The sequence below is a fragment of the Ailuropoda melanoleuca genome, chromosome 4, assembly GCF_002007445.2.
Source record: "Ailuropoda melanoleuca isolate Jingjing chromosome 4, ASM200744v2, whole genome shotgun sequence".
Classification (NCBI taxonomy): Eukaryota; Metazoa; Chordata; class Mammalia; order Carnivora; family Ursidae; genus Ailuropoda; species Ailuropoda melanoleuca.
Window position 1 is genome coordinate 83,222,912 of NC_048221.1, and position 21,113 is coordinate 83,244,024.

At 40.6% G+C, this 21,113-nt stretch overlaps 1 long non-coding RNA gene and 1 other non-coding gene across 3 annotated transcripts in view; both read left to right on the forward strand.

Moving 5' to 3' along the window:
• LOC117801973 overlaps positions 1–21,113 on the forward strand; it is a 203,531-nt gene that overhangs the window by 174,250 nt on the left and 8,168 nt on the right. For both annotated transcript variants that reach the window (XR_004624903.1, XR_004624902.1), the window contains exons 3-4: positions 7,644–7,799; positions 14,942–15,060. This is a non-coding gene — a long non-coding RNA (uncharacterized LOC117801973). The remainder of the gene's footprint in view (positions 1–7,643; positions 7,800–14,941; positions 15,061–21,113) is intronic.
• On the forward strand, positions 19,501–19,604 carry LOC117802084. The gene has a single exon (XR_004625144.1). It is a non-coding gene; the product is annotated as a U6 spliceosomal RNA (small nuclear RNA).

Sequence of the window (21,113 nt, forward strand, 5' to 3'; positions counted from 1 at the left end):
GGCAATCAAATGAAATACAGAGATGTGTTATCATTGAGAAAAATATTAAAATGTTAATACCAATGTAAAGTTTGATGTGTAAAGCCAAGGTAACCATGCTGTGAACATGCCTGAGAAATAGGGAAGCACTACAGAAGTACCAGATATTACCGTTCTTAGTATTATTATCTTCAAAATAGTAGGTCATTTTTCTCCACACCAGAAATGGGTGGTGACCCTCATCCCAAAATTCGGGCCCGGATCTACCATATCCAGAGGCTCTTCCGCTCTCTTGCAAAGAGGAGACAGCTTATGTCTGCTCCTTCACTTCACAGAAAAGTTGCAGAACAGCTGAGTTAGAAGGGATGTAAGGCAGCATCCCCTGGGTCCTTCATGCCACAGATATTACAGATAAGCAATTATCTTGGGTATTTAATGTTCATGTGTTGTGAGTTTTCAGGGAGGGTTGAGAAAAAGTCAAAAGTTCATGATAGTCTGTGGTTCAGTTCTTGCAGGAGAGAAGCATGATGAAGTGGGAAACTGACAGCTCTAACCTATCAGACCATAACCAGTGTCCAGCTACACGATCTTTTCAGGATGTGGATATATTAGCTTTTCTGTAGTTAGAAGCCAAATGGATTTTTGGTCAGTGCAGGTACTTCATCCTGCCACATACTCTGCCTAAGACTTGTATATGTAAAGAGAGATAATGACACTCCTTAGGAAACAGAGATAGAACAAAGGAAGGATGAAAAGAAATGATAAAATCTATGGCCCAGGCATGTTTGTTCCTCTTATCCCCTAGCCTTTAACTCAGGGCCCTTTTTTTTTTTTTTTTTTTTTTTTTTTTTTTTTTTTTTTTAGTATTTCATGATTGAAAATAATTGTAAAAAACTGTGACCATGCGGTCTTTTTTTTTTTTTTTTAAGTTAACATTCCACTCCCTTAAACCTATGCAGAACCTATCACAGTGCCATATACAGAATGGGCACCCAGTGCTTTGTGGTACCAAAAGAAATTTCCCAGAATATTCCATACTTACCAGTAAAGTCGAAGGCCCTGGAAGTGTTGACATCTAGATGATGGACAGAATTCAGTGGAGTCTGTTTCTGGCAGTCTGTGGACTAAATGAACCATTGAGCCTTTTTCCATTGTAAGGGAAGGAGTGGCCGTGTTCTGAAGCCCAGACATCAACCTGAATGGCATGACATCTGGGCATTTCCCAGCTGCTTTTGCAACGCACATCCACAACCCTAACTAGGGGGGTCGGGGGAGTGGAGAAGCAGAAGGTAGAAGCTGTTTAAGCCCCAAGAGCCTTTGTGTCCTCATCTGTAAAATGGGCTGGAGCTTTTTGAGTCCCAGAATTGTAGAAAATGAATGAAATAATGTAGGTTAAACCGTATCCCAGTGTCTGGCTTAGAGGAAGCGTTCCACAAAAGGGAGCATTTTTATTAGGAGGAAGCATATAACTCTTACCTTTGAAAAAAGCCCCTTCTCTCTCCCTGCCTCCTCCTTCAAGCCTTTGAGGCATTTCTGTAGTAATTGGCTGCTGGGGCTTGGCATCTATCTGTAGAGAAATACATTTTTGTGAAAGGGCTCTGAGGTGGTAGTGTGAGACGTTTATTAGTGATCTAAGGCAACATAAGTTGCCTCTGGTTTTTATTGACGGTTTCTAGCTGGAGGCACAGAAATGCACAGGCACTAAAGGGTGAGTTACTGTTGGTTGCTACTCTCTGGACCAGCAGGGACTTGGCGAGCTCTTGGAGGACAGAGTGTCTTGCATCAATCAAGAGTGACCCCTCTGGCTGAATATGTACAGGCATAAAGAGGCTCCTAAATTAGCCTCTGTTCTCCTTAGCTGGATGGATAGAAGATGAAATGCAATCCCTGGAGTGGGAAGAAATGTGTGGTAGAGGATTGAACCATACTCTGGAAATTCAGGCTGACCCCTCCTGTCCAAAACAAATCTGATGTAGTTTTATTTTCTATGGACCTATTAAAGAATATATATGTAATAATCTGACATTGTGGGAGAAAACAAAGGGAATGGGAGATCCTGGGATAGAAGGAATAGAAGATCCAGGGATAGAAGGGAATGGACAGAGGGGATAATACCCAGAACTACTTGTCTAATGAATGAATTTAAATGGATCAGGGGTGGCTTAGGACTGACTTCAACATTTTTCCCAAGTGCGTATTGATGAGATGGACTTACCCTCTGGGCAGGCATGGGAGGTGTGGTATGAAGCCAACTGACCAATTTTTAGTACCATCTAGAAAATTTTCATGTGTTTATTAAAAATTTCAGTGAATACTGATTTAAGACTGTTAAAGATCTTGCTAAACCCCATAAAAGCCAGGAATCATATAAAAGTCACTTTTCTAGAGTATGGTGAGGGTGCTCTAGAAATAATGCTTTTATTCCTAAAAAATGTTAACATATACCCAAGGAGTCTTCTCCCTCCTCTCTAGTTGTAATTTGTCCTTTGGTCAAAAAAGGGAGGAAAGAGAAGGACTTTCCAGGTAAAAGCACAGCTTCGTGCCTCACATATTTTAGGTTTCTGATATGGTTCAATAGTATTCATTCCAATGCCTGTTTGAGAGCCTTTAGTATTCGGAAAGCCTGGTGAGAAAATAATAAATCCATGAACTCAACAATATTTTTGTGTTATGAAGTTTCCATTGCTTGCTTTCTGTGAGGTGTAAGACCAGTATATTGAACCCTGTCCCAGATGCGTATATCACAAAACTACATCCAGGGCCATGGAGTCATCCCAGAGACAACCAAGCCAGAAAGTGTGGCTGACTCACCACAAACACGGCCCTGCTGCTGCCAAAGTGAATTCAGAAGGCTTTCTCCACGTCTGTTCATGCACATTGGTCACCACACACACTTGAACTATGAGAAGTAGTTCTTTCTTAGAATTACCAGGCCATCTCAGGATTATCTTCCTTGAGGAGTGATAGGCTTGTGGTGGTCTGGATACACATGAGGATTCCCATCTTAATAACGATTCATGCTTATGGAGTCCTTAGTAAGGCCAGATGCTATTCACATCACATTTCCCATCTATCGATGCATTTAAATCTGTCAAGAACCCTATGAAACTGGTCCTATTATAATCCCCATTTATGATGAGTTTAAGGCAAAGAGGTTGAGTGGTTTCTCCAAGGTCATATAACTAACAAGTGGTAGAGCTGGGATGTGAATCAGGCTGTCTGACTTCACATCATATGCTCTTCACCATTAAAGCACGCTTATTTCACCCTAGGCTTGCACCGGGGAACCTGGACAGTGAAGAAAGACTCTTTGTCAACAAACTATTCCTCTTTTAATCTGGGGGGAGAGGGATACTAAGAAGATCCAACTTTGGAGAGTATTCTTAAAATTTGTCCTTCTGGGATCTGTAGCTCCTCCCTCTCAAACAAGCAAAAAAACCCAAATTCAAGAGACAGTTTCCAGATTCAAAGTTGTCCTAATAAGGACTGCCTTCTAGGACCACTCTTAACAATATAGATACAGGAGGTGGCCTCAGGATTCACACGAGGAGACCAATAGCTCTGAGGTACTCTTGACTCTATGGAAGGAGGTCCATTGCTCTTAGCATCAAGATACAGAAATACGTCAACTTGAAGGTGTGTACCATGTTATCACAGGCGTGGGATTAACTTGTAAAAATTGTGAGCATTCAGGAATGGAGTCACAGTGACTCCATTTACTTCTGTTTGCAAATTAATTCAGGAAGGACCTTTGAAATTTATGTTATGTAAAGATACAACCTAGTTCCTCCTCTTGCGCCTCCTCACCGCTCACCCTGGCTCCCCTGCCTCCCACCACCAATGCCACCGTACGTTTTTAAAGTCCTTTAAAGTTTGCAAAGTGCTTTCATATACATACTCCATTCTTTATGTCAGGTCAGGGCAAAATTTTATTGCATTTGGCCAAAGGCCATTTTGAAACTTTAAGAGAAAAAAGGACATACAACGTGATCTTTGAAATAAAGGGATTACAACAGAGCAAAGTTAAAGTAAGAAAGAAGTTTTATATATATATATATATATATATATAAAACAGACTGACCAAATAGTTCATGTGGTTTTGTTTTTTTTTAACAGTTGGGGTTTAAACAAAAACAACTAGAAGATGTAAACAAATTATTTAAAAATAGCATTTATCCATCTTTGATTTTAAACAGCTAATACATGCTCATGACAGAAAAATTGAGGGATGTGAGAGTGAAAAATCAAAAATATAAACATCCATAATCTCATTATGTAGAAAAAAATGATTGTGTTTAAAGTACAGTTTTCTAGTTTTATGTTATACACACACACACACAATGGAGTTGGAAATTTCTTCATGCTACACTCAGATATGCAGAAAATAAATGCTGCCCTTTAATTTCTAAAAAGTCTAATCTGGTCCATGTAATTCCACTTCACTGAGTGGTAAAAACAACTTATTATCCATTAGCAGTATTTCAGTCATTTCTGGTTTGTAGGTCTCCTTTCATTTTAACATTCAATCCATTCAAAGTTATGATGGTTTATATAGAGTCTTCTTTGAAAGATGTAGTCTCTTGAGGAAAATGCTCAGTCTTTGAGATTCTCCTCTTACTGCCCCCTCCTTCTCTTCCTCAAGATGATGTCCTGGTGTCTGAGAAACAAGGCTATAGCTAACACAGACTTCAACTTAGAATGAAAAACGAAAAGGCAAAGAAGTCCACTCTTCTGAGATGACTGATGTCAGGGAAGCTCCTCAGTCCAGCCCAGGGCACATGTCTTGCCAAGCGAGGGCGACATTTTGAAGCAGACATTTGTGCACAGCTTTCCCAACCCTAAGGTACATGCCTGACGAGGGTCTTGATCGGAGGCAGAGGAAAGGGGTGCTTGAGTCCTTGTCCTGCATCTGGTCCTGAAGCTCTCTGTGGCAAGGTCTCTTCTCGGCCTGGCTGCTCTTTGCTCTGCAGGTGTCTACAGCAGGTTTGAATTGGGATCTGCTCTTCTATTGTTTGGTCAGTACCCTCAGATAACCCCTGGATGCCTCTGACTCACCTCAGTTTTGGTTGATGCTTTTTGATTCTGTGCTGTATCACGTAGCCAGCCTCTGTCCTGGAAAGTCCTTTAGAGTGTCTGCTGGGAAGGCACCATGCCCTCCATCACAGGGAGCCGCATGCTCAGCCCACAATGCTCAACTAGGCTGTTCTGAATCCTCTCTTTGAGGAACATTAGCAAACTTCTGGGTCTTGCCCAGGCAACATGGGAAGTGGGAACAGCTTACAGAATATAAATTCTCCACTTTCCTCTTCCTACCAAGGCAGTACCACTGGATTCCTTTTACGTGGCCATTCCCCATTGTGCATCTAATTGAGATAATTACAGCTTCTACCTGAATTCGAGCTGTTAAATTAATGGAAGGTCAGAGGAACAAAAGGAGAGATTTTAAGAAACTTTTGTCAGATTTACAGTGCGTATTCTGTGTCTCATCCCAAGTTCATACTTTTTCCTCATGAAGAAATTGAACCTCTGTGAAATATCTTAGTGCTACACCTCCTGAGTCCAGAAGAATTTTCAAGGAAATCATCTGCTTCAGTGCTTTTGGCTTCTGCTAAGTTTATGTTTATCATCTAGAATAACTTTTGGTGAAAACTCACAGCATGCTATACAGAACCAATTTTAGCTGAAAGTTTGCATTTCCGCTCAAATTCTCACTTCTTTCTTTTTTAAAATAATTAGTGCTCTTTGCAATTGTTATGGAATTTGAATAGTAGCCTTTTGAAACTTACACTGAATGAAACAGCAGAATTTTCAACATTGAGAAGATAAGAGGTTTCCTTCTGGTTAATTAAAGGAGCAAGAATTATGGAACTTTCTAGCCATTTAATTATGTCATTAAGTGTTGGCTAGCAGTGGGGGGAGAGACTGCCATGGGCCACCCTGTAGATTGAGCCTGATCTTTCAGGGCTCTGTCAGTGCTCAGACTGTGGCTCACTGCATTTTTGAAGGATTGTTAACTAGATGGACACATTCGTTAGAAAGATATTTAATAACTTAGTTAAAATGGCATCGATACATATTTTCCTAATAGGTTTTGGGGGTTTTTTTTGTTTTGCTTTTTGTGTGTGTTTTTTTGGTTAGAAGTGTTAAACATGGACAGGTCACCTCTGAGTATTAAAAGCTAAAAGCTAAAATTTTCCTTCGTGTGGTCAGCAGGTGGTTAGGCACACTTCTGGACACATATATCAGGTGGAAAAAATAATATTACCTTTGCCATACTGATCCTAGATGTTTTTTATATTTATTTATTTACTTTATAAATAAATATTATCTATTTAATCCTATGCACCAAGGCCTTTATTTTCCCTCATTTAATCCCCTCAACAAACAAAAAGGTAAGTTTTTCCCTCATTTAATCCCCTCAACAAACAAAAAGGTAAGTTTTATTATCCTTTTTTACAAACAATGGCAACTAGGCCTCACAGACATTAACTAACCAGCCCTACATCCCACAGCTAATGAGTGGGATTCTATCTAGGCATTAATGACTAAAAGACCATCTTCTTACCTATTTTGATGCACTGCCTCCCGTCCCTACACTATCCTACCAAATTTGTTATGAAGCTCAAATACAACCAGGCATGTAAATACATAAGCTATTTTCAACTTTTTCTTTTTCTTTTCAAGGAATTTTTTCCTCTCTATGTTCAGTTACATTTTTGTATATTTGCACTGTTGATAAAAATATATAAAGGAAGACAATGAAAATAACCATTATGACATGTTGATGATTATAAATAATTAAAAAGAAAAAAAAGGATATAGCAGGGTGGGAATCAAGAATTGAGAACAGTTCAATCTATTTGCACCATTTTTAAAATTTGGTTTTGGTTTCTGTCAGAAGAATCCTAAAATTATTTAGAGTTTGTGTATTAGAATCTGTGGTTGGGAGGGAATTATCATGATTTTCCCTGATTTGTATCACAGTTAATAAAGAAATGTGGTCGAACTCCTATTAATGTTATCACATGAAAGAAAAGTTGTCTGGGAAATTATATGCTCTCTGGGAGATACACTCTCCTACTAAAATTATCTTCCTTGAAAAAAACATACACATACATGAGAAACAATTTTTTTTCAGGAAGTATTAGAATAAGATTTGCTATTAGAACATTGAATCTGTGTAGCCTTCCAGGATGGTGAGAGTAGAAGTTGGAGCAGAGTGATACAGAAAGGAGAGAAAAATATCATTAAAAGACTAACTCTTCATGTCATTGGCACAATTTTGTTCTGACAAATATGAAAGATTAAAAAATAGAGAGCAGACATAAACACTTTTGGGGATATACATTTACTTCACAAATTCAATTAACTAAACATTTTCCAGCTATCTTCAAAATGCCCTCTGCTAAATCAGAAAACTTTTAAATTGACCACATAAACTCTTGACCCCTTGGCCTCAGGACACCTTATCTTGTCTAATCAATCAACCCATGAGAATTGTTTTTGAGTTTCTATGAAGTTCTCCAGACTCTGAGGATCCTTTGTCCCTTCACACCCTCATCTTGATAGGCCAAATTCCATCCTGGTTTCTCCTTTGTTATACAATTTGGTCTTCTCTTTACATTCTAGACTTTCTTCATTTACTTTTTAATTTCTCTTTACAGACTCCCAGTGCCATTCCAAGAAAAAAAAAATAAAGGCACTTTCAACAAGTGGACAAAACTGCTTCAATCAATAGATTTTTGCTTTTCTCTCTCCTGGAATAATTGCTGTTTTTTGCTTCCTTGCCATTTCATCATATTCCTTGAGATGGTGGTAAGGTATGTATACTATATGTCGGGAGAGGGTCTTCTAGGACTCTACAAACTCTTTTTTTTCCTCTTCCATTAGTTAACTAAAGTGTGTATCTGGTCATCCATGTAATTTTCCTTCAAGAATACACTGGTATTTGTTTTCTTATATGGGGGCCACCCTTCCTATAAGCATAAGCAAAAACATGTTTGGGAACATTTCTTTCTCATTATCATCTCCCTTCCATATCTCCTCTTATATTTCAAATCCCACTCTTTGTTGGTCCCTCAGTACCACTGAGATGCCCTACTTTTGTGTTCTTATGATGTATTGTTCAATTGTAGCATTTTAAAACAACATCATCCAGTTATTTGTCTTCGTTCTCCAGTAGGTGCCTCGGTGGCAAGAACTATGTCTAACTTGTATCCCCAGGATTTAGCACAGGACGTAGTCCATAATACAGGCTGGGTGACAGCAGCTGGAAAATAAACTTTCAGTGGAATTACTGCATGAAATGAAGGGTGGGATATTTGGGCTAAGGAAAAGGATTGCTAAGGAAGAATAAGAAAGTAATATGAGTTGATTTGGAGAATATGAAAAGCTAAAAACCAAGTTCTGTTAATATCTGCAGAGTTCCTCACTTTTCAGCTGTGGAAAGAGAAGAGAGTACTTTGCTTGACCCACAGGCGTAATCTAGCTCTTCCCAAGTTAGAGAGTTTCCAGCAAAGTGAAGAATTAAGCATAGACTTGCATTATTTGCTGATGTCCTCTTAATATCTCCCATAACTAAAAGACGAGTACAGTATAAGGAGCTTCTATGAGCTCTGAAAGTCGATTCATTTTAACATACATGTATCGAGAGCCCACTTTGTGTTGCAACTGTGGATATAAAGACAACTGGGACATTGTCTCATAATAATTCCCTTTTCTCAACCAAATTAACTCTTCTCAACCAAATTAACTCTTCTCGTCACTACAGCTGTCTTTATATCAGACATTCATAACACCACTTAAGGAGATCTCTAATACTTTCTTGTGAAAAACTCAAAATGGCTTCTGTTCCTATAGGTATGCCATTCTTCTCTGCCCACTGCCAATTTAACCTTAAGTTTTCAGTAAATGAGATAGCCAAATTGGGTTCTAGTAGTGTTAAGTTGGTAGTTTCTTGGGGTGCCTGGGTGGTTAAGTCAGTTAAGTGTCTGCCTTCAGCTCAGGTCATGATCCCAGGGTCCTGGGATTGAGGACTCCCTGCTTAGCAGGGTGTCTGCTTCTCCTTCTTCCTCTGACTCTGCCACCTGCTCCTGCATTCTCTCTCTCTCTCAAATAAATTAATTTTTTTAATGTTAAAAAAATAGAAATAAATTGGTAGTTTCGTACTATATATACATTTTTATCTATCCATTTAAAATGTGTATTGTGCAATGACCATACACCTAGAATGTTTCTATCCACAGGAACATATACATGAACGATATAGAAAATATTCCTATTTTCACAGATCTTTTATGCCGATGCAGCAGACAATAAACAAACATGTAAATGGTATCAGCCAGCATTTTTTTTTACAACAATGCTGTGAAAAAAATAGCTCTAAAATCTCTGAATTAAAACACCAAATACTCACTTATCTCATTAGCAATTCTGTAGGTCAGCTGGAATTGCAGGGTTCAGCTTACCATGGCTTGAAATTGTCAGTTGAGATCTGATCCACTAGTCCAGAGAACCCAGATTCCTGGACCAGTTGCTATCTGGGACCTGTGCTTCTCATGAGGAATGGCAAGAGTGCAAGAGAACAAGCCAGATCATGCCAGCGAGTCTAAAACTCTGCTTCTCTCACATTTATTAACATTTTATTAACCAAGACAATTCACATGCCAAGCCCACTGTGAATGGATCAAGGAAGTATTTTTCATTCATAGTGGGAATACCTGTAAGTCCTATGGGAAAAAAATTTGAATGTATAATTTTATAATAGGAAATAAATGAAGAATTAAAAATAATAATTCAATCTATCTGCCCGTGTCTACCCTCTTGGTCACAATTTTTTAGGATCCCTCTGCATATGAGATATACTCAGTGTCATCCCAGGAAACCTACAAAGGCTCACCCAGTTATGGCATCAGGTTCAAAGTCCATGATCTCATGATCCACATCAGGTCTAGATGGAACTGCTCTTGCTCTAGACATCTATGCCATAAATTGAAAAGATATATTATTTGCCTCCACATATCTAATATAAAATGTTGGAATAGAAACAGGATAAACAAACCCTTGCAATCAACATGGAGAAAACTAGGAGAAAGATAGAAGTCACATGGAAGTCATGGCTCTATAGCAGTTTTGAAGTTCTGCTGGGTTAATTTTGAGGGTTCCCCTACCGAGAGGTTGGTTTATACCTTGGTTAGGCCCTGGTTCTATACCAGAGAGTTGTCTACTCTGCCCTTGGAACTTCTTCCTTTTTCATCTTGGCCTTTCTGACAAGTACTGGAGAATATGCCCTTCTTGGTTGCTGAGCAGATTTCTCAGCCTGCTTCCTGCCTATAAAATTTTGAGGGCCCAGAGTTCTTTATGTATCTCAAACAGACATAGTCTTTTTAAACCCAGGCTAGTGACAGTTTTTCCAATACAACTCTCTCAAAATTTTTGTGGGATTCCCATGTAGATTCTAGTCAACTACATGTGCCAAATGCCTAACCCACTGTTATTTTAGAGACATGATTCTTTCTAGATGTAAGTGTAGGTCCTTTGCTCATTTATGAGTTGCACCCTCAATGTCCTTAATCTTTTCAGGGGTGTGACAACCATCTTTTTTCTTTGCCGTATGGCAGTGTTGTAGTGCCACACCTTTACAGAGAAATGGTTTAAGTTTTCAAACTTACAATCCCCAGAATTCATAGGTTCTTTCAATTCCCCTCAATCCTCCTTGCAAACTAGTCAATTTTTTTGCAAGCTCATTTCTCTCTTATAGTTACTTTTCACATCTGGATAATAGCAGCCAACTCATACCATGAATATTCTGCCTCAGAAATGTCCCAGCCCATGCAGTATGTGCCCATAGTACATTCTTCTGCCTTCTAAGTTATTGCAGCCAATGGTTTTACCAAGTGTTTTGTTACTATTACGATATGGATTGTCATTTTTTCCCAGGTTCTTATACAGTTTTTTATCATTTCCTCTCTACTTACTATATGATCCCAAACCAAATGATGCATATGTTAAAGGATTTTGACAGCAGAAGGCCATTTCTGGTATAATTTCTATGTTAATTGGCAATTGTGACATTAATGATGAATTTGATAAACCTCACACTCAAACCCAAATATCAGAGGCTCAAACAACAGGTGTTTATTTTCTTGCTAATGGTCCCATGGGTTGGCTGAAACAGCACTACTTCTGGTCATGGGGGGGCTTTATTCTAGGCTTCTGGTTAGGTTCAGTTTTATTCTATCGTCATTCTTCTTAAAAAAATGACGACTTATGACATATCTTTCTTACAAGGAATAGTAAGGGCACCAGAACACAAGCAAGACACACAACATATTTAAAGTCTCTGTTCTTATCAAGTCTGCTCAATTAATCAATGCAAGTTAGTCACACGGCTAAGCCTAACATCAATTAGGTGGGGGTCATTTTCTACCTGTAGTTACATGGCATGCTTATTATAGCAGGGTGGGAATCAAGAATTGAGAACAGTTCAATCTAGCACACATACTAACAAGAAAATATCAACTAGTATAAAAGCTGTTAAGAAAATAAAGCAGGGTCATGTTTAGAGAATGCCCAGAAAACTGTTAAGAATAGTTTCTTGGAGATGACATTTACACTGAGGCTGAATGTCTTCCAGTCTGGTGGAATAGATGGTGTAAAGACCCAGATGCGGGGATAAGCTGAGGGTGATGGGGGAACTGAAATAAGACCATGGGGAGGATGGTGGGAGATGAAATCAATGAAGCAGGTAAAGGTCAGGTTATTTAGACCTCTGTTGTAATTACTGTCATATGCAATATCATTCTGGACATTTCAGAGGATTATTTACCAAATGCTGAAAAATAATTGTGAGTTTTACTGGTTGTCATGATAACCCATGAATTCAACCAGTCTGTAAATTTTTATACAAATTGAATTTTATAATCGTTTTCAAATAATTTACCCTTTTGCCAGTTCTTATTGGAGTGTTGGCCTACTAAGTTGTTTCGATGGGAATACGTGAAGATACTAAGGATTCTTGACTAGGGAGGGACCAGCTAAAATAAGAGAAGAGGTGGCCTCTGAAACTACTTAACTTCTTACCGACTCCAGGTGTTTATATTCCTCCTGAGCTTCTTAGAGCTAAATGGAGATATAAAGGCATTGGAGCCTCCTTTCTCCCCTTACTCTCACTCTTGGGAAAAACCTCTTATTCCCTTGCTCCCCACAGGGTTTTCTAGATCTAAAATAGTAACAGCTCTGATTGCTGGTGATATCTCCCCCTGGGGAAGTTATGTGCTGGCACTCTGGACACGGTGGCCAGCTGGGGTGTAAACCCTGGAGGTGTAGCCCATGCCCTTGAAAAGTTCATGACTGATGAGCTGAAGAATGACTTTCAATGGGACATACGACCACAGAGTGCGGGTACATGCAAAGTTGGTTATAAGTATCTCAGAGTTTCACTAAACCAAAACCACAAAGATGCTAAACACTCAAATGCCCAAAATTATGAGGTCTTGAGCACTCTGTAGAAATGACCATTGGTCTTTGTCCTGTGTGAAAACTTTTGTTAAAAATCGGTATTTAATTAGCCAGATTTTCTTTTGTCCTCATCTTTCTGTAGACTTGGAGAAAGGAGAACTGTTCTCTTTTCAAGTGCGTGAAAAAGGTAAATCAAAACCAGAGACAGGGAGAAGCTACTGCTGTCCCTGGGTTATAATGACACCTCCACAGGTGTGCCCTTGACTTCTATTAAGAAAACCAGCTAAACAGGTGAAATACACAGCTGTAAATTTTCGCCGCAGCATCTTTTAGCAAGAAAGGGGCCGTGTCTAGATGAATCAGAATATCCTGGCTGGCAGAGCTCAGACACAATAATGTGGTTTTTCAGGAGAAATAAATGCGACAGTGTTTATTTCACACACATTTGTTTGTCAGACTTCAGAGCACCGAGCAGAGATCAGTTAAGCATCGCCACCTGTCCCATAGGTTGCACCTCATTTTCAGGTGGGTCTCTGAGGTCATTAACACTGAGGCAGCTCATCCTCTGTTCAGCTCCTGTGCTACAAGATAGGACAGGAATCCCGCCAGGAGGAGGACGTGGGTCCTGGCTCCTAACCATCCCCGCTGGACTCCAGCTGCCAGCACCGCCCAAAGAAGAGAGCATGCCGCCTGGCCTGAAGAAAGCTCTCAGCCCAGGAGAGTGGCAGGTTAAAAGCCTATAGGATGGTTCAATCAAAGGCATTGCCTTCCTCTGTCCTGTGCCGCTATTGTACATTGGAACACATGCTGCTAGGAGACAAAGAGGACACACGTTTATTTTCAAGCGTAGGACTTTGGAACCACTTGGGAAGAATATTCTTGATTGAGAACCAAAACATTCCATGATGCTTAACAAACCTGCAAATTGAAAAATCAGCATCGGCCTGTGCAGCCAGGAGGCAGGAGAAGGACCTATACCCTGAAAAAAAAAAATTCAAAATATTCCTTAAATGATATTTGTGTGCATTTGCAAAATTACCGCTTTCTGAATCAAAGTCTCAAGCTGTTTTCATCTGAGAACATATGTTGTGCCGTGAGATGATATCTCAGCTGCCGCCGCCCATGACATACCCTGCCGCATTGCATAATGGACAGTCCCGTGAAGGAGGCACTGCAGCTCCGTCAATGCCCCTGTAATAATATTTTAAAATAAATGATATGCATCATTAAATCACCGAGGATGACTAACTCAATTTTAGAAAACCCACAACTCCAGCAATCATAGTTACAGCTCTGATTTGAATATTTTCACTTTCACCTGAGCAGCCAGTGGGAGCCAGTCAAGCAGATTCGCATCCAGACTGTACTCTCAAAGGAGCAGGAAGGAACCTGTGATTATGTAGTTACAGTAACGTCGGCTCCATGCCTCCCGTCCGCCTGGGCTTTTTAGACTTTTCCTTCCTCCCTTCTTGCCTTCTTATTTACATATCACAGGCATCCTCTTTGTAAAGTTATTTTAAATAATTTATTAGATTGATCTTTTTAAAATTCTACCCTGGCTAAATGTCATAAGGAGAGGGGAAAAAAAAGTCTTCTAAACTTATTTAAAGGTTTCTACTGGAGTAGGCCAGTTACCTGCTTCACTGCTGATATTCTAAAAATACCTCCATGTCCGTACTATTATCCATTCTTCACGTCCAATTGCTCTGTTATGGTAATAGTCAGAAGCACACCATGCAGTAATTACTTACAGCTGACTGAAGAAAAGAATATTCAACTCCCCCACTGTTCCACTAGAAGGTCTTTATGCACTATTAACTCATTCCTGTTTATTAATACTCTACTGGTAATTCAGACTGCTGCCTCTCAGGTTTGTAATAGGAGGACTATTAAACAGCAATTACTGACCATATGGGTTGGCGAATATTTGTTGTTTTTTTTGGTGGGCATCCCCCCCCTTCCGACTTGTTTTTTAAGAAGCCATATTACAACATAGTAAAAGTAACATCACATCTGCATGAGATTAACAAGCTTGGCAATATTTCTCCCTTAGAAAATGCGAATTTATTCCCAGATTATCATTACTGGCTTAGGAGACCGATATCAGGGAGAAAGAGGAAAATGGGGGAAGGTTGTGCATGTGTGGGAAGACCCCTACTTTGGATGATATCTTGGCTGTTATCTTCCCTATGTCACTCCATAGGCTGTTTTCTCTTCCTGCCTTTGAGAGACACTGTCCCACCCTCAACTTCTGAAGCATATTTATTGAGGAATCCAAATCAAATACCATTTTCCCTTTTGAGTTCCCCCGAGCATTTGGAAGTAGCCGATTTAAAATTGAGCATTTAGTAGATACATCCCCCAAAGAGCGGGTATGTCTAGGACCATGGGAGATGGCGAAAGGCCGCTCCTGGGAGAGGGATGGCGTGAGTAATGGGCTCAAGTGGGGCAGGCAGGTGGTAAACGATGATTATGGGAATAATAACGTGTGCCTCTCTCACAGGTAGTGAGCTCTAAGCATGTGGCAAGCATTAAGTGCATTGAAATGGAGATGCATCTTTGAGATAAATAGCCCAGGAGCTGAGTTCCGTGGAGGAGCTGAGAAGTTGAGTTCTGGAGCAGGTAAGTCACTTGGTGGGCCACCTCCACTGAGGCAGGAGTAGAGGTTGCGTGTCTGCACTCTGGACAGCCAGCTTTTGCGCCAGAGAGGCCAGCCTCCTTAGTGCTCCTTGGGGCTTCTCTTCCACTCTCTCCCCATTCCCATAAGGGTCATTCTCTGCGTCCAGACCGTTTACCCTGTCAGCAGATAGTTCAAACCTCTAAAAATGCTAGCTGGCCCTAATCTCACCCTTTCCATTCTGCCAAGCAAATCTCGTGTCTACCATTGGTGGGTGATTGTAGCTGGTTTAGCACTCTTCCTTTGTTACCTGCTGGTGTTACCTGTGGGAGGGCTTTCTCTCAGACACACTCTAAACCCTTGAAGACAGAGCCCATGTTCTTTAAACTTTTCTTCTATTTATCCCTGCACCTCCTTTGGTAAGGGACACTCAGTTGTTGTTAAGCAGAGGTTGGAAGAATTCAATGGAAATATGTTAGGGAACAAAAGGACACCAGTCCCTACGTTTCCTTACCTATGGAGAGGTAGGAGTTACAGTTTCTGTGTTAAGACTGGAAAAGCAAACAAAAAATCAACAACAACAGAAACAAAATGACAAATATCAGCCCCAAAGTATAATAGTACCAAGCAAATGCATAACATATAATTGATGTTCAATGAAATGAATTCAATTAAACGTGTTAAATCAGATCAGAGCTTCTTCACAGTGGGTCTAAGCCCTAGGGAAAACTGCAAGGAATTTACTTCATCCATGACCTGCTTTGAACTAGAATCCTGGATTGTTTATGGCCTGGAGGATCCTCAAGGGGAAGGAGTGCTTCTAGAAGAATTTCTGTGGTGGGCTCCTTTAAAACACAGACTGATCCCAGGCCAGATCAGACCTACTTGGGATGATTCGAAAAGCACCATAGGCTCAGCCTGGCCCCAAATGTCTCATAGATTGAAGGACCTGGTAGGCACCTTAGAGATTAGCTACTCCAGTAGATTTCCAAAGCAATTTTGTTCGTTTTTTATTACCACTGTTTTTAAAGCAGAATTTATTTTTTCCAGTTAAGCATTATTCAGGATACTGACACAGATGAAGACGGAACAGCTCTGATTGAAGTCAGGTTGCGAGGTATAGATGCCCAATGTGGTAATGCAGTCGATAAAGCCACAGAGACCCTCCTAGGAGACCCTACTACCTCTGTGAAACTATCTGAACACTGTATGAAAAGCATTTTCCTACTCTAGCACCCTTTCGATACAAGTGTGTAGATTGAATGCGTAATTTCAAATCCACACAATTAGACAACAGCAGGATTATCTCTGGAAACCAGTCTCTTGGCTAATTAGCTAAGTTGTTGGTTTGGTTTGGTTTTTTTTCTGTATCACCTACCTGTGCTAGTGGGTTACATCTTCGTGACCAGCAGGCCACTGTTAATAGGTACGTGTGGGACGTTGGAGTACCAGTATGTTGGGCCTCCTCTTAACACCTAGCTGAGACAGATCTGAAGTCCAATGAGTCAAGGTAAATTGGATGGAGTACGCAGAAGCCCTTGACGATCCTTAATGCCAAACACATGTGGGGCAGAGGTGGTTCGTTTCCACTTGTCCACTCCTGCACTTCCTGGGTGAAGTCTCAGCTCTGGCTTCAGCTTATTTGTGTGTCACACATGTGTCTGGGCTGGGATCACACGTGTGTACCCGTTTCAGTCCAGCCCGAAGTTGAGTGGAACTGCCACAGAGATTTGCTTGAGGTGTTGGAAGTTCTGCTCCTCCCACTCGCAGCACAGTATAATTGTACTGTCATCTTTTATAGTGTTTAAAATGGGGCTGGGGGAGGGGTGGGGGTGGGAATGTCCACATTGCACACTGTCCTTTCATTCTTTCACTGACAGGCACCGAGGATATAGGAAACAATAAGTCATGGGGACTCAGGGGATGTGGATTCCAGACCCGATTTTTCACCAGTTAGCTGTGTGTCTTGGGGACATAGTACTTAACCTCTCTGTACCCCCAGGTCCTCATCTCCAAAATAATAGCCTCTAGCCCGGATTTGCTTCTAAAATATCTTTGGATTCACCGGGCCATCAAAAAAATATAATGGTCTCTATATAGTAACTCTGAGTTAAATCGTATTAAAACAAAACAAATGATTATAAATAGTCACATTATGAATAAAATGCTCATATATGCCAAGAATTTTAAATTAGGCTGCATGACAAAAACATTTATTTCTGATATCAGTGAAAACTCGAGATAAGTCAGTAAAGATGGTATTAAGCCTTGTAAATATCATCCAACTGTGACTTGGAGCTGTGGAACTCTCCCCATGGGTGAGAACATCTGGGCAGTCTGTTGGCTTCGTTGCAGGCATTCACTTATTCAGTTCATACTCACTTTGTTCTTACCATGTCTCGTTATTCAGTTAGTGAACATATATTAAGTTGATGCCATTGATTCATTCAATGAGTGTTATTCAGTGCATCTTTAAGGAGGAGCCTGCTACATATGTAACACTGTTTTCATTGTTAATAATAATAATAACAATAACAATAATGATAATAGTAAAAAGTTAAGTCCCTGATGATGAAGAGCTAATACTCTCATTCAGGAGGGAAAACATATATGGTTAAAAGAAAATAACTGTACATGACAGTGATAATAAGGGTCCAAGAGAAGTATAAAGGCTATAAGGGTTGGGAGTGTGGGGGACTGATTACGTGGCTAGTGTGGACCAGAAGGGTTCTAGCAGGCCTCTGGCTGTTCCTTGACACGTGATAATATTAGCACAGGTGGAGAGGATGAGAGGAAGAGAACAGTATGTGCAAAAGCAGTGAATTGGGTAAGATTAAGAGGTGTATGAATTTAGTAATGATCCAGGTCCATCTGGAGAAAAGGGTTTCCATAAGAGACTAGTGGAAGAAGTGAGCGCAGAGTCTTCCGTTTTGGAGAAGTATGGAAAGTCAGATGAAGGATTTTGGCCATTATGTCACAGGCAGAGAGACTTTTCTTTTTCTTTTTTAAGGTGTTTTCATTAATGGAAATGTTTTTATTAGTGAAATCACAGAAGAGTCCTAAGGACCAACACGGAAAGAAAAAGGGAGACTGCAGAAAATCACTGGGGGAAGAGGTGAGACAAGAGAGGTGTTAAAACCTCAGAAAACATGACTGAGGCAGCAGAACTTGGAAGGCCCATGATGGAGGCAGAGCCCAGACGGAGTCTCCATCAGCTTCTCTTGCTCTGGATTCTGTGGGCTAGAAGGTAGTGTGCGGTACAAAAGGAGATATCTGGCAGAGGATACTGGAGGAAGAGAAGAACAAAAGGAAGAAATGGGGAGAAGATAGATGGAGACAGAGAATCAGACAAGAGTGAGAGATAAGAGGAACAAAGAGCACATGGTCAATGAGGTGGAAGACAAAGGAAATTAATCAAAATTATTATGTGGCAGGTTGGAGTTCAACTCACAGATTCAGGTGTGCAAGTAAATATAACCATTTTTATGTGAAATTTTCTCCTTCTGTTTCAAGGCCCTGTTTTGCAGGAGGCAGTCACGTCAAGCCAGTCTCTGCAACTTCCTCCCATCAAATCCCTGAGATTGTCTCTTATTTTCAGGGCCTTCCATAGTACCAAGGTGATGGAGGTGGCTGGAAAGGGTGGGGCATCTGCCCTTGGTTTCCATCTGTCTGCTGGGCATGTGTCAGTACTGCCACAGTCACCAAACCATACAGATGACCTTTGAGGCAAGCTGCATTCAGGACCTCCCAGGCTGCTTCTGTGCTCTCCTCCACTACAGTGCTTGTGCCATGCTGGGGGTGGGGAAGTCCACCAGCCCCTGGGCCTGGAAGGAACTCACAGTGCCATCTTCTTAACAGAGTTGCTATATCCCTGGCTGGCTTTTCCTGGCTTTCAGAAAACAAAGGTATCTGAGGTTCTGACCCCCTGCCTTCTCCCCACCCCCAGAGACCCAAACCCATGGTAGGACCTACCTGTTTCTAGATCTTCCACCCTTCTACTCTAACTTTCCTCCCTTCCCTCCCCCACAAATGCAGACAATTGTCTCTATTCTTGAGGGCACCCCATCTATGATGAGGCTCAAACATTTATAGGCAGTAAAAATGACATAGAGGGTTATGTGGCTTACTTAAGTTCGCATACATTGTTAGTGGAAAAAAATGAGTAAAAATTAAAACATGCTAGCTTGACTACCTTTTTCTTTTCCTTCCTCCTTCCCTTCTTTCCTTTTCTCTCTGTTTTTCTCTTTCTTTTCTTGTTACTTTCTTTCTCTTCTTTCCTCCTAGTCCCCAAGAGGACTTATCACGTGCCAGGTACCATACAGATACTGGGTATATCATATTGAACAAATGGAACATACTGCTTTCATGAACTGCCATTCTAGTAGGGGAGATGGACATTCAACACGTGCATACACAGACTCACAATTTAAATTGTGGTCAGTCCTCTGCTCACTCTGGCAGCACATATACTAAAATTGGAACGATACAGAGATAAGCATGGCCTCTGTACAAGGATGACAGGCAAAATCAGGAAGCATTCCATATTTCTTAGAGAACAAACTGATAGTTACCAGAAGGGCAGTGGTGGGCCAGGGGATGGATTGAGTAGGCAGTGGGAATTAAGGAGTGGACTTGTGATGAGCACTAGGTGGTGTATGGAAGTGTTGAATCACTATATTGTACACCTGAAACTAATATAGCACTGTATGTTAACTAACTGGAATTTAAATAAAAACTTAAATAAATTGTAATCAGCACTATGGGTTCTATGAGAAAGCTCTAGAGAGGATTAATTTAGATTAGGCAATCAAGGAAGATCTTTCAGAGAAAGACACATTTGAGCTGAGAACTCGAAGACAGGGATGGGAGCATTGCAGGCAGAGAGGATGGCGTAGGCAAAGACTTGATATATTCACGAAGCTCAAAAACACCTGTGTGACAGAAGTACTTCAAAAAGGGAAAATGGAACAAGATGTGGTTGCAGAAAGAGACAGGATCAAAGTCTATAGGGCTATATCAGGCAAGTTAAGAAATTTGGAATTTATTTTAGGCTTAATAGAAAATAAATTTAAGCAGTGGAATGACATAATCTGATTAACATTTTAAAAATTATTCTGGCTGCTCTGTGTAAAATGGGCTGAAGTGAGGAAGGATGGAAAACAAGAGAGTCGTGGGAGTGGGGGCTCTTCAGGCAGTCCTGGGGAGAGATGATGTGGCTTTGGAGCAGAGTCCTCCAAGTGCAGATGGAAGGAAATGGAAGAATTTCCATGTTTTGGAGGAAGAGTTGTCAGGTTATTGGATTTGAAGTGTTAGGGGGACAGATGTCCCTGATTTCAAACATGAATGACTGGTTGCATGTGGTTTATTTACTGATGAGAAAGGCTATGAAAAGAACAGGTTTGGACAGGAAGATTTTTAAAAAGATTTTGTTTATTTACTTATCTTGAGAGGGGGGAGGGGCAGAGGGAGAGAGAGAATCCCAAGAAGACTCTGTACTGAACAGAGGGCCCGATGTGGGCCTTGAGCTCCCGACCCTGAGATCATGACCTGAACCAAAATCAGGAATCAGATGCCCAACCAACTGAGCCACCAGGCATCCCTGGACAGGAAGATTTTTGGTTACCTGCAAGAAGATATTTCATCTTGTGGTGCTGTGACCATAGCAGAGACGACGGTGTAGACTGAACTCAGTGTTTCTGACTCCTGAGCATGAGAAAGAAAACGTTTACTAGCCTTCTCATAAACTGCAATCTTTTAACCAAGTTCAAGAAAATGAACTTTAAGGAAAATATGTCGTTTTTCTGCCCGACTCATGTGACCGCCCCACCTCTTTCTGTGGTAATTTTGGAGGCATACTTCATATGAGTAGGGATATGGTGAGATTGTGAGAATTCAGGAATTCAGGAACTTTCTGAGTTGCTTATTAGGTACAACCACTATTAAAAATTATATAAGGAAAACTTAGAGAAATTATGTTACAAAGAAAGGTATATATATTCAACACTTATCTCTTCCCAATTATCTTCCCACATTCATCTGTACTCTTGAGGTGTTTAGG